The sequence below is a fragment of the Arachis stenosperma genome, chromosome 6, assembly GCF_014773155.1.
Source record: "Arachis stenosperma cultivar V10309 chromosome 6, arast.V10309.gnm1.PFL2, whole genome shotgun sequence".
NCBI classification, from domain to species: domain Eukaryota; kingdom Viridiplantae; phylum Streptophyta; class Magnoliopsida; order Fabales; family Fabaceae; genus Arachis; species Arachis stenosperma.
In genome coordinates this window covers 11,806,047-11,819,473 of record NC_080382.1, presented here as the reverse complement: position 1 = coordinate 11,819,473, position 13,427 = coordinate 11,806,047, and the positions used below count along the sequence as shown (strand labels likewise).

General features: G+C 29.8%; 1 long non-coding RNA gene and 1 pseudogene across 1 annotated transcript; one reads left to right on the top strand and one right to left on the bottom strand.

The window, feature by feature from the left end:
- Window positions 1–1,604: 1,604 nt before the first annotated feature.
- On the top strand, window positions 1,605–2,943 carry LOC130933176 (uncharacterized). Its single transcript, XR_009067639.1, has 3 exons — window positions 1,605–1,699; window positions 1,798–1,913; window positions 2,839–2,943. It is a non-coding gene; the product is annotated as an uncharacterized LOC130933176 (long non-coding RNA).
- Window positions 2,944–5,065: 2,122 nt separating this feature from the next.
- On the bottom strand, window positions 5,066–12,902 carry LOC130933679 (uncharacterized; annotated as a pseudogene).
- Window positions 12,903–13,427: the final 525 nt, after the last annotated feature.

Genomic DNA, 13,427 nt, shown 5'->3' with positions numbered 1-13,427 from the left:
AGATATAAACTAATTTAATATTTGTGAAATATTGAATTATTTTAATAAAATTACTCAAATATTTTACAAAACTACCCAACAAATATCTATTTTGACTAGTTCATACACGCATAAATTTGCTATACTATTTTTTTGTTATAGATTTATATATACCAAACGTTTAGTTCATAATGGAATTGTTATCAACTTTGGAAAAAGAAAACAAAAAGCATGCATTGAGGATTGTTCTTACCACCGTGGTATTTATTTTTTTGCATTACCACTTCCTACAATGCACACCACTACTATCCCAAACACAGCCACATTCACACTCACCACTTCCTATAATGCATTCTCAAAAATTCTCTTATAAAATGTTTGATCCCCTCTATATGTTTTTCACTGTTTCTAAGAGATCCTCAACTCCTACTACTCTCTTTTTTATATTTCTCATGTGTTTTTAAGAGACGTTTCTGTTATTTTTTTTTTTTTACTGTGTTTCTCACTGTATCCCTACTACATATTGAATACCACAAAATACCGTTATTTTATTTTCATGGCTCATCGAGATGTAAATTTTCTCTTCGTTAAGTATTAACATTATTTAAAAATTCATGAGGCTTAGTTGATTAGACAGATTTACTTATTTGTAATTTCTTTACTTATATATGAGTATATATAATAAATGCTTGCTATTAGTTTAATTACTTGCCCCTTTGTTAACATTATTTTGAATTTACTTCCATTTTAAATTTTAAAATGTAATTTCTATACGTAACTTTTAGTGATTTATTTGTTGTTTAACTATTTAGTTTTCACAAAAAAATATAATGATCAATCTTTTTTGTGTCTTAGAAAAGTACAATAATCTTATTATTTCACTTATTTGTTTTTCTAAAAAAATGACTTCTTTTAATTAAAACTAATAAAAAAATGAAAGTTAAATATACTATTTTTAAATTCAAATGAGAAACAAAAATTTAATCGTGCAAAAAATTACTATTATTTTAGCAAAAAAAATAAATATTTTTAATATTATACTAAAGAAAATAAATTTAATATACTATTATTGGTCTTATATAAATATTATTAAAATTATTATTTAATATTTTTATAATGTAAACAATAGAAAAAATAGTTATAATTTTATTTTTAATTAAATTTGATTAATCACTATATTTTGATATATCAAATGACATATTTTAAAATAATATATATAATTATGTTTGGTTATATATGTGTATGCATGTATGTGTGTATGTGTAGAATTTTTATCCCCACTGATTAAAAAGTCCAACAAAAATAATGTCCGTTATATAATTATTGAAGAAAGATGATTAACTTTGGCTCCGTTTGGTTTGTATATGTACTAATACATAGACATTAAGACATAGACACTTGAGACATAGACATAAAATATTTGTGTTCATGTATGATGTTTGGATATAGAGACATGACAGTACTGTAGTGTCTAATATTATGTTTGATTAATAAGACACAAGAACACTACATAATTAAAATGACTATTTTACCCTTCTAATTTAAAATAAAAATTCAATCATTTTAAAATAAAAAAAAGACCAGAGAGAGGCAGAGAGCCCAAATTGAGTCGAGGGTTTCTCCCCCTTACCTCAACTCCCCAAAATCTCCCTTCTCCCTAGTTGGCGTCATCCTTCTTCGCTATTCTGTGCAGTCCTCTTCTTCTTATTATTCTTCTTCTGTGCGATCCCCTTCTTCTTATTCTTGTTCTTCTTCTTTTGTGTGGTGCCCTTCTTCTTCTTAATTGTTGGTTTTAATTGTTGCGAGTGTATTTGCTAGGTTCAGTTTAACAGAGAAAAGGGGGAAGGCATGGCTCATCGATGAAAAGCACCATGTGTAGAATTAGCATCGAAGAAAAAGCCAATGCCAAAAAGCATCTCTTTCGCACTTGGCAGGTATCTACCATACCATTCCTAATATTTACAGCTTCAACTATATCTTTCAGAGTTCTGATTTCGCAATTTAGGATTTAAGGTTTAGCGCATTTTGGGAATACGGTGCTTGATATGTCTAGCTGCGCCATGCCAAGTTCATAATTTTAACAGTTTACATAGTGTAATTATATCCCCAATTTCATAACTTTAACGGTTTAACTAAGTATTGATGAATGAAATTAAAAACTGCATGTGTTATAGAAGTGTGGATTAAGAATTAAAAGAGTAGTAATTAGAAAGATGAAAATAAGCCATACTCTTCCATATATTTTGGGATTAAGAAGAACATATATATTTATATCAATGTTTCTTGGTTACTTTGTACAAAGCATATGATGATTTCCTAGTGGCATGGAAGTGAATTAGTAACAAAGGTAATATTTTTACATTGGTTCTCATAAATGATTCATTATAATGGTATGTTCTTGGAACTGGTTCTATATTATTTTAGCCCTTTTACATATGCATTAATTGTGTTTGATGAATTGTTTGTATGTGGACAACAATATGCTTACTTTGGATCTATTTAAACAACGTTTGTCACAATGTATGTTTCAATCTAATTTTTTTTTGTATTTTTTTCAATATTTTGAAGCAAACGAATTTTTTTTGAATATACACTGACCAAACGTGATGGTAAAAAAAAATTTGTATTTTTCTAGAGGAGCAAACTTATAAGGTAAATTTCTTTGTGGACCAACCTGCCTTTATGGATCTTCATTGGGTATGCTTCAGTTTCTTGTTGTGTTTACATTGTTAGAAAATTTACTTAAAATTAGAACTAATGCAAAGTGCTGAAGTTATGAGCTTCAAAGGAATATAGTGTGTTGTAAGAACAAAGCATGTTTTGAGACTACTAAAGTTGTTATTGAAATTCTTTTTGCAGGGAATGTTTGTGCAATTCTTTCTTTAGGGAATGCTTGGTTGCTATGCACAAATAGAAGTTGGTCATGGATCAAGTATTCAAGGGTTTGAGACAACTGCAACTTTTGACCAAATATTACTTTTGAAAGCTGTATTTTGTTGTTATTTGGCATTGTATTTGTACAATGAATCATGAAGTTCAATTGGTATAGTTTTAAGAAATATCCAATTGTATGAATTGAAAATTGTAGGAATTGAAAATTAAATGGAAAGTGGTTTACATGAAATTCATTTTAGCTTGCTGTTTGTTATCAAAAATGAGTATTTGGAGTATATCTTGTTTGCTTTGAACAAATATGTAAGTGCAGGAATTTAGAACTCAGGCTGCAAACATCATGTATAAAATTTACACAGGAAGTGCATTATTTTAGAAAGTTAATAATTTTGTTGTGATTTTAAAAAGTGCACGAACTTGCTGTGATATTAGAAAGTGCACAATTAAAACTGTGATTTAACAAGTGCCCACTTTTATTGTGATATTAGAAAGTGCACAATTTTGCTGTGATTTAAAAAGTGCACAACTTTATTGTGAAAATTTACGCTGCACAATTAAAATTTAACTCTACTTAAGTGCAGAAAATTAGCATAAATTATGCAGATTCAATAAAATTTTGCAGGAATGCACAATTTTAAGTGTAAAATTGCACAATACAATTGAAGTTCACCTGATAAATAACTTAGTGCATAATAGTAGGAAATTAACAGAGAAAAGAGTTTACCGAAATGTTTTTGAAAAGTCTAATAACTTTATCAAAATATCCTAGTAAGTTTACCAATATACCCTAACAAGTTAACAACTAAGACCAACTACACCAATAATAACTAAAAGTTGTCCATAATATCTCGTGCAAATGCTGCTTTTTCCTCATCTAAACTCCAAAAGGTTGCCTTCAATTCTGGATTTTGCACAAATTTCTTTGCGATTTGCACGATCTCCATTGTGTCGAAACCAAGACTCCTCAATGTTCGACCAAGATTCACTTGCTCATTAACCCCAGACATTGCATTGGCAAGTATTTGCACATGCTTTCCTTGATCCTGAACTGCAGCCTTAAAAGTTTCAGCCAAGTTTGATAGGATTGCAGCATCCTTGCTAATTTTAGTTGCACTTTGACGTCCTTGATTTCTCTCACTTGATGAAGCAAAAGAGGTCGAATAATTATTGGGTAATTCGCTCTCAGCAGCTGCTAAATCCTCCATGTCAACATCTTCTCCGTCTAAACCCAAGCCACCAGCTGTGGCTGCAGCAAATGTAGAGCCAAGAGTAACATCTTCTTCAGCATCTTTTCCACTGCAGGCTTCAAGACCGGTAGCTCTATCCTTGCCGAAAATATTTCCAAGACGTTCAAACAACCGAAATGGCTTGCCTGGAGTATAGAGCGTCACATTGCGACCCTATACCATATGACAGAGTATACATTAACAAATGCATATGCATACACTTGCATGAAAATTAAAATGTAGTTGTAAGAACAAAGAATAAAAGTGCAAAAAAAGACACCCCTTTCCCCAAGCTTCCAACACTTTACACACATCTTTTGAGAATTCCATCCAAAGCCACTACAACCCAACATCTCAGCCACATACATATATTTTTCTTTCAGGCGCTTGTGTTTATTTCTGATGTGCTTCACATTGAGACCACATCCAGGAAACTTTTCATTCATCTTATCTGCCAACTTCTGAAATGCCCCCGGTTTAAATTGACCGGCATCGGCCCTCTTGCCTTCAATGACCAATTCCTACATGAGAACCACAAACTGTTCAGTTTCTTGTTCAGTCCACTGGCGTGGTGTGGAAGCCATTTGTTGCTGGATAAGATATATGCACAATAATGAAAAGGAGCACCATAAAGTACAATTATTTTGAGCTATACACAAGAATTCTTATGCCAATGAGCACAAATTTACTAGCACGAATATAGTAGAATTTTCACCACATTAAAACAAATAATTACCAGCACAATATCAACACACTTTAACATTTTCAAGAACATTATACACGCTTAACATCTTGTGAAACAATTAAAACAAACTCTTATCTAGTTGTGTCTTTAATTAGAATACAAGTCATCAAACTAAATTGTATGCTAATACACATGCCACAAGAGAAAAAAACTCAAATGAATTCAAATATAATAATAGTCGACGACAATTGCATACATCATAAAATTATCAAAAACAAAAATTCTACGTGCCATGTTCTCCTCTCCATATTTTCCACATTTCAGTTGCTAGGTCTTCACGCCATTGAGTCCACTCGTGGCTACTTTCCACAACATCAATTGTGTCGGCTTCATCAACAATAGTATCATCTCCTATGGGTATGTGTTCCGGTGAAAGAGTTGCATCTTCTTCAGGATCAACATCCATATTCATACGAATAAAATTTTGTAACAAACAACAAGCGATAATAATGTGGCTTTGAATTCTAATAGGGTAAAATGACGGACTTCGTAGAATCGCCCATCTTTTCTTAAGCAATCCAAAGCACCGCTCAATCACATTTCTAGCCGAAGAGTGCTTCTTATTAAATAACTCTAGACGATTTTGTGGTGCACGGTTACCTTGAACCCACTCATTTACATGATAGCGAACATTTCTATAAGGAGATAAAAATTCTCTACCATTGGTATAGCCAGCATCCACTAAATAATAAGACCCTAAAACGGAAGGATGAAAAAAATATAAGAAATAGGGTAGAGTTCTTTAATAAATAGTTAAAACTCTTATGAAAAGATTAATTTAGACATACCAACAGGTATTTTCAAGCCATTACATCGAGTAATTGCATCCCTAAGTACCCTTGAATCAGATGCCGATCCTTCCCAACCGCTAAGGACATAGACAAAATTCATATTCTGATTGCAAACTCCTAAGACATTGGTGGATATTCTAGATTTTCTCGTCCGATATCTAGATTTATCATTCTTCGGGACAGTGACATCTATGTAAGTTCCATCTAATGCTCCTAGACAACCCTATCAAATGTTAAAAAAATAGTTATTACACACCAGATAAACTTGACCAGCAAGAAATTGAGCTATATACAAGACCTACCTTAAACCATTTCCATCTGGGATCCACACAATCTTCCGGAACAGGATCTGCCGTTGCAAATAATATACTTTGAACACGCAAAACCGAACACAATACCTTGTGAAAATACCTACTTATAGTTTCACCAGACCTATAAAACCTAACTTGTACGCTGCGATTTTTGGTATGGTGAGCTAAAATGATTAAGAAAGTAGCTACTTGCTCGCCTATGCCAACATGACCATCTTCGTCCAACCCACCCTGAACTTTTAGCAATTCACACAAATTGGCAAATGCATTCAAACTCATTCATAGCTCCCATATGCAATTTCTATCTCCACCCGCCCCAATAATATTATCTAATGCATCTCGCCTTAATGGCAATGTGTTCACTCTTCGACCAATCGAAGAATGACTCCGCCTTCTATTCCTAACATACATATATAAAGTAACTAAGATAAATAATATTAACGTGTCAAACTGCATTCTCATAATCCAGTAATATCCAACACATAGCTTAATTTGCTCAGAACGATCCATCATCACTTCCTAACAAACAATAAAAAGTAAATGCGTAAAAATAAATAAATAATAAATATTCGGCACCAAAACATTCAAATAAGCTTTATATAATCACCGTAACAAATCCAAAAGAAGCAGAGCTAGCAACACTAGAGCGGGTTGGGATCCAACTGCCGTCCAAGAAATTTAATATCTACTACCCTATAGTTACCATCAAAGTCTTTTTCCACAAACCATTACTCTAAATTATAAAAAACAAAATAAAAATCTTGAATTCAATAGTTTAAACTTCCAACTCCACAAAATAAAAGATCCATGACCCACACTGAATTCATACTTATATAAAAGCCTCTGAATTTTCTCATTAATATCTCAAAACTTTCAAATTCAGAAGAGATTACAACTTGAATTTCAAATCTAATGCAGTTTTAAGTTTAAACTCATAAACTTTTCTGGGAAAGATGAAAGACACCTAAACTATGTGCTTTTCATTAAATAATACATTTCAAAAATTGTTTGCTACTCATACAACATAAACAGTTTTCTTGCTATTTGAAAATACAAGAAAGGCCACCAGACCATGACAAATATTATTGAGAGTTATTTGTTGAATCTTTTTAAACATTCATTATACTAATCCTTACAATAGTCAGATAATAGCCCCAAATATTAACTAAACAACAATAAAACCCAATACTTCTAATTTGCTCATCATCCCGCATTAATCCCCAAAACAAATTTCAACAATCACAATACTTCACAGCCTACCAGTATTATTTGTTCCTTATTCACACACCAATATTTTTTCCAAAACTAAATGTATTAAAGTTCATGGTAAAAGAGCAAGGGAAGATAAAAATTAAAAACTTAGATAATAAAAGAGAGGGATAGCATAATCACAAACCTTCAGTGGAATTTTCAAAAACAGAGAAAGATTAAAGAAGCTCCACAAAAGTAGCCGTTAATGAGGAAACTCCAGAGAAGATTTTGAGACTTGTTAGGGTTTGTCAAAGGTAGAAGAAAAAGAAGTCTGGTAAGTTAATTTTAATAAGGGTAAACAAGTAAAAAAAAATAACTCAGATCCGTGTCCATCACTTTTTGTCTGTGTCTCATCATTTCCTTGAGACATAAAATACGTGTATTATGTGTGCTCCTGTGTGTAAGCGTGTCTTTCATTTTCTGTGTCTCAGAAACCAAACAAAAGACATGTTCTACTGTGTTTATGTCTTAGCCTGACATACACACAAACCAAACGGAGCCTTTGTTCACCGAAAAAAAAAAGTGATTCGTTATATATATATAATTATGTGTTTTTTTTGTCGATATACACTTATGTTTGATTATATATGTGTGTGTATAATTTTTGTCCCAATCAATTAAAAAGCCCAACAAAACAAAAGCCCGTTAATTGAAGAAAGATGATTGACTTTATTCACAAAAAAAATGACTGACTTTTTCTACTTTATTGCAGGCGGTTGAATCACCACCATCCCCACCAACCCCCACCCCACCCCGACCCCGCATCCTCACCGCCACCCCCACAACCCACGGCACCACTACCACCTATCCCCACTCCTCCACCCCCACCTTCACTGGCACTCCCATCTCCAGTCCCCCACCTTCACTGCCCCCACCACCCCATCTTTATCATACTACCATATCCATCTACTCCCACTTACACCCCATCATCGCTGCCACTAAATAGTTCATAGATGATAAAACCGTTATACATGCACAGTTTGAAAGTAATGTTAATATTGAAAATCAACCACTGTCTCAAACTGTTATACCTGAACAATTCGGAGATGATGAAACTGTTATATATATATAGTCTGAAAATGATACTAATATTAAAAATTAACTACCGTTTCAAACTGCTATACATGAACAGTCTAAAAGTGATGTTAATATTAGAAATTAATCACCATAGCAAAATTCTATTATTTCGCTTGTCCCAACTTTTTTATAGGTATGTGCGTTAAGCGTTAAGCTTTTGTTACAAACTTACAATATCATATATAAAAAAAGGCACTTTAGTTAAAAGTTATTTTAATTATATACCTCTTTGATTTTCTTTTATTCTTTTCATGTTGGAGATACAAAAATAAATAATTTTATTAATGAGAAAATAATACTTTAATTATTCTTTTATCATTCTAATTCATATTTTAATTTGAAGTGTTTTTAAACATATTTTGATTAAATTTTATATATTGTACCAAATCTCTATTAGCATTCCCTCTTAAATTGCTTAATTTTTCCGATTAAAAAACTATTTAATTAATATTTATAATATATAATAGTATTATCGTATTATACTATTATTGCAATAAACAAGTATAGTTTCAAGTTAAAGGGAGCAATCAAGTGAATACTAATTGAAGTTAGATAGGAAGTTTATAGCCAACCAACAATAACTAGTGATGGCACTATTCATTCAACTCCAAAAAGAATATATTTGGTTAATAGTCAAAATAATTTATAAAAGATCATGTGTTTATAAATTTGGTTTTGAAAAAATTAAATTGATTTTTTATTAATTAAATAATAATGTATCATAAAATAATTATATCATGTGTCATTATTTAATTGATAAAAATTAATTTAAAAATTTGATTTTTTAAAGTTAAATTATTGGTACAAATTTACATACAATTATTTTCACGTAAAATGTTAGTTAAAAACTGTTAGATGATTTGATATATTTAACTAGATTATTATCTAACGATTTTTAACTATCAACTTTATATAAAAATAACTCATCTAAATTAAATAATTAATACACAATTAATCTTTTATGATGAATTTAAAAAGGAGATTGAAAATGAAATATTGAGACTTAATTAAGTTTTTGTATTATATTTTGTATAAAATATATTAAACTAATTTATGTCTAAATATTGTATTTAGTTTAAGATAAAATAAAAATTAAGAGATAAATATAAAATTTAAAAAATTAAATAAAAATATTAAAAATATTATTAAAATTTTAGAACAATTCTAAAAATTTCAGTTCTTTTTATTCTTATCTTTTGAAAATACTGAAAACTAAAAATACACTATTGAATTTCCACTCTTCTAATCTCAGTTATGAAAACAAACACTAAGGATTATTAAAGAATAATGAGGGTTATGGAAGAAGGTGTTGAGACGTAGTGGAGCCCACGAGGATTCCATGAGTTTGACTTCCATTAATTAACCGGCCACAGCCGGTGAGTTTTGGTGGCACCGACACACATTTTCCGGTTGCCGCTGTTACTTCTAATCAGTTTTAAAAACGTGACCACGTTCCCGCACTCTATCCTTCTCAAGTTGTAATTAACAATATCAATGTGGTTAATCCCAAGGGGTGCAGGTTCGATTCTAGGTGTTAATTCCATCATTTTGGAGTATTAATCACTCCTCTTTCTTAATCAATATTTTATTAATTAAGGTGTGATAATAGTCCCTCTCTTCGTATAATAATAGACAAATATTTAAATAAAAATTAGGGTAAAAAACCATATTAAGCCAAATGAGTCAAAAAATAACGTAAATACGCCAAAGCAAAAATCGTTTCAGCAATAAGCCAGAAGCTATTTTTATATAATTCGAACCAGCTTGGTTCGAACTCCATTTCTACATAATTCGAACCAGCTTGGTTCGAATTATATACAAACACATAATTCGAACCAGCTTGGTTCGAATTACACACAAACACACGCACACACTAATTCGAACCAGCTTGGTTCGAATTACACACATTAATTCATGGTATAATTCGAATTATGCTGTTTAAAAAATTAATAATTTATTAAAAAAATTTATTAAAAAATTTATTAAAAAAATTAATAATTAAAAAATTAAAAAATATATATTTTTATTTCATACGTTAAAAAAAAGTTAACAAAATATTTAATTACGAGACTTCTTTAAAATATTAATGAGCTATCAATTTGAATTCCATACAATACTTTTCTGTCCATTTTTAATAGTTCATGAATATTTTTTAATAAATTTTTTTAAATTATACTACAAAAAATATTTTATCCTATGCAAAACAATTTAAAAAAATGGCTTAAAAATGTTAGGAGTACTATAAAAATTTGTAATGTTATAATAACTTAGGTAAATACATGCATGTACTCAAATTTTAAATAAATACTCTACATAGTCAATAATAATTTAAAAATGAAAGAAAATATTTTATTCCATACAAAATAATTAAAAAATATATTTTATTCTATACAAAATAATTTTAAAAAATGGCTTAAAAGATGTTATGAGTACTATAAAAGTTTGTAATATTCTAGTGATTTAGGTAAATACATGATAAAAATATTTTTTCTTTAATTTCTAAATTATTAGTGACTATGTGGAGTATTTTTTTAATGTCCTAAGTCATTAGGACATTACAAATTTTTATAGTACTTCTAACAGCTTTTAAGCCATTTTTTAAATTATTTTGCATAAAATAAAATATTTTTTTGTGGTATAATTTAAATAAATTTATTAAAAAATATTTATGAACTATCAAGAATGGGCAGAAGAGTATTGTATAGAATTCGAATTGGTCACCATATAATTTGAATCAGAGTAATTCGAACTTCCCTATGCGTAATTCGAATCATGTAATATCTCACCATATAATTTAAATAATTTTATTAAAAAATTATCATGAATATTTTTTAATAAATTTATTTAAATTATACCACAAAAAAATATTTTATTTTATGCAAAATAATTTAAAAAATGGCTTAAAAGCTGTTAGAAGTACTATAAAAATTTGTAATGTCCTAATGACTTAGGACATTAAAGAAATACTCCACATAGTCACTAATAATTTAGAAATTAAAGAAAAAATATTTTTATCATGTATTTACCTAAATCACTAGAATATTACAAACTTTTATAGTACTCATAACATCTTTTAAGCCATTTTTTAAAATTATTTTGTATAGAATAAAATATATTTTTTAATTATTTTGTATGGAATAAAATATTTTCTTTCATTTTAAATTATTATTGACTATGTAGAGTATTTTATTTAAAATTTGAGTACATGCATGTATTTACCTAAGTTATTATAACATTACAAATTTTTATAGTACTCCTAACATTTTTAAGCCATTTTTTTTAAATTGTTTTGCATAGGATAAAATATTTTTTGTAGTATAATTTAAAAAAATTTATTAAAAAATATTCATGAACTATTAAAAATGGACAGAAAAGTATTGTATGGAATTCAAATTGATAGCTCATTAATATTTTAAAGAAGTCTCGTAATTAAATATTTTGTTAACTTTTTTTTAACGTATGAAATAAAAATATATATTTTTTAATTTTTTAATTATTAATTTTTTTAATAAATTTTTAATAAATTTTTTTAATAAATTATTAATTTTTTAACAGCATAATTCGAATTATACCATGAATTACTGTGTGTAATTCGAACCAAGCTGGTTCGAATTAGTGTGTGCGTGTGTTTGTGTGTAATTCGAACCAAGCTGGTTCGAATTATGTGTAATTCGAACCAAGCTGGTTCGAATTATGTGTGTGTATGTAATTCGAACCAAGCTGGTTCGAATTATGTAGAAATGGAGTTCGAACCAAGCTGGTTCGAATTATATAAAAATAGCTTCTGGCTTATTGCTGAAACGATTTTTGCTTTGGCGTATTTACGTTATTTTTTGACTCATTTGGCTTAATATGGTTTTTTGCCCTAAAAATTACACTAATAAAAATAACAAAAAACTACACTTATAAAAAAAATAATTTGTCCTTCTAAATTGTGGTATTACTAGCTATCTGAACTAAATGAGTGATTCGAGTTGATTTTAAATAATTATAGCTAATTTTTTTTTAAAAAATATTATTCATACACCAAATATTATTGATATCCGTATAAAAATATAATATTTATTAATTAATTATATATTTATATAAATTAATTTTTAATTAATAAAATAAAAAAATATATGTATAATTATTGAAATAAAACATTTATATTAAAATAATGTTTATTATAAAAAAATAAATTTAATATATTATTATTGGTCTTTTATAAATATTATTAAAATTATTATTTAATATTTGTATAATGTAGATAGTAGAAAAAATAGTTATAATTTTATTTTTTAATTAAATTGGATTAATCACTATATTTTGATATATTAAATGATATATTTTAAATTAATATATAAAATTATGTTTGGTTATATATTTGTGTGCATGTATGTGTATGTGTATAATTTTTGTCCCAATTGATTAAAAAATTCAACAAAAACAAAGCCGTTAATTGAAGAAAGATGATTGATTTTGTTCACAAAAAAAAAATGATTGACTTTTTCTACTTTATTACAGGCGGCTGAATCACCACCATCACCACCAACTCCAACCCCCACTCCGCACCCTCACCGCCATCCCCACAGCCCACGACATCCCCACCACCACCACTCCCATTCCACCTCCACCTTCCCACCCCCATCGCCAACCCCACAACTCACGGCACCGCCACTCCCACCACTCCCACCTCTACCCCCACCCCTAGCCCGCACCCTCACCGCCACCCCCACAACCCACGGCACCACCACCACCCATCCCCACTCTTCCACCCACACCCTCAACGCCACCCCACATCCCCACCCCTACCGCCCCCAACACCCCATCTTTACCACACTACCACCACCATTCACCCCACCTACACACCCCATCATCGCTACTACTAAACAGTTTATAGATGATGAAACTGTTATACATGCATAGTCTGAAGGTGATGCTAATATTGGAAATCAACCACGGTCATAAACTGCTATACCTGAATAGTCTGAAGGTGATGCTAATATTGGAAATTAACCACTGTTTCAAACTGTTATACCTGAATAGTATGGTGAAACTGTTACACATGAAGAGTCTGGAGGTGATACTAATATTGGAAATCAACCACCGTCTCAAACTGTTATACCTGAATAATTTGGAGGTGGTGAAACTGTTATACATGTAGAGTCTGAAG